The sequence below is a fragment of the Salvelinus sp. IW2-2015 genome, linkage group LG6.1 (genome assembly GCF_002910315.2).
Source record: "Salvelinus sp. IW2-2015 linkage group LG6.1, ASM291031v2, whole genome shotgun sequence".
NCBI classification, from domain to species: domain Eukaryota; kingdom Metazoa; phylum Chordata; class Actinopteri; order Salmoniformes; family Salmonidae; genus Salvelinus; species Salvelinus sp. IW2-2015.
The window spans coordinates 11,470,670-11,472,085 of record NC_036845.1 but is presented as its reverse complement, the minus strand read 5'-3'; the positions used below and the strand labels follow the sequence as shown (position 1 = coordinate 11,472,085).

The 1,416-nt window shown below is 47.5% G+C and overlaps 1 pseudogene; it reads left to right on the top strand.

The window, feature by feature from the left end:
- Positions 1-1,416, top strand: part of LOC111964648 (interleukin-1 receptor accessory protein-like 1) — a 204,442-nt pseudogene that overhangs the window by 196,001 nt on the left and 7,025 nt on the right.

Sequence of the window (1,416 nt, the reverse complement as noted above, 5' to 3'; positions counted from 1 at the left end):
CTCTCCAGTGTTCTCTCCCTCTGTTCTCTCCAGTGTTCTCTCCCTCTGTTCTCTCCAGTGTTCTCTCCCTCTGTTCTCTCCAGTGTTCTCTCCCTCTACTCTCTCCAGTGTTCTCTCCCTCTACTCTCTCCAGTGTTCTCGCCCTCTACTCTCTCCAGTGTTCTCTCCCTCTGTTCTCTCCAGTGTTCTCTCTCTATCTCTGTCGTGTTAGTGATTGTCCTGATGTTTATTTCATGTTTCTCCTCCCAGGATGCAGTATTTATGATTTCTGCTCAAGGAAGAAGGGAGGGAGGGAGAGAGGCGGGATCAGTCTGAGGAGGTTTTCCTCATCTGTATGCCAGAGGAATGAAGGAGGGAGGAAAAGGGGAGGGAGAGAGGAGAGGAAGAGAGGGATGAGGAGAACAAGTGTCAGGGAAATGAAGAGAAGTTGGTATAAGAATGAAGGTTACTAATCAATTGAGACACAAAGGAGAGGCCAGAAAGAAACAGAGAGAGGGAGAGAAAAGAGGAGAGATAATGTAGAAGGAGGAGATAGGGAAAGTGTGGTGAAAAGAAAGAGGCGAGGAGAGAGAGAAAGAGTTGAGGTAGACAGGGGACTTGGGGAGCAGTGGAGAAAATCGGGGAGAAAAGCATTTTCTGTTTCTTTTACTTCCAATGAAAACACATTCCCTCCATCAATGTTCATCCCGTGAGAAATCCCACAATGTAATGCAGTGTCACTCAACCCAATTATACTCTGTTTGTGTCATGGTTGTCCGAGACAATGAACCCAATTTTAGATCGTCCCTTTCTCTCTCTCCCTCTCTTTCCCCAACTCATCATAATCCCCCTATCTCTTCCCTGTGGATGTGTTGCATGGCTCAGAGCAGAGAAGAGAGACCAGGGATGACTCTATTACTCTGCACCAGATGCAAACAGCACCATACGACAATGCACACACATACCATGATTATGGTGTTGGGAAACATGATTGACTCAATAGTTTTAATTACATTGTCTTTCCCTCCCTCCCTCCCTCCCTCCCTCTCACTCACTCACTCACTCACTCACTCACTCACTCACTCAATCACTCACTCACTCTCTCTTTTCTCTGCTCTTTCTCTCCCCGTTTCTTCTCTCTCTTTATCTCCCTCTCTCTCTTCTCTCTCTCGCTCTCTCTCTCTCTCTCTGCTCTCCCTCTCTCTCTCTCTCTCTCACCCTCTCTTCTCTTCTGCTGCTTCTTTACTCTTCGCTCTGCTCTTTTCTCTCTCGCATCTTTTCTTCTTTCTTTCTCTCTCTCTCTCTCTCTCTCTCTCTCTCTCTCTCTCTCTCTCTCTCTCTCTCTCTCTCTCTCTCTCTCTCTTCTCTCTCTCTCTCTCCTCTCCTCAGCAGAACGCTTGAATGTACACGGCTAGAGTTGGCTGGTGGTTGCGAGCC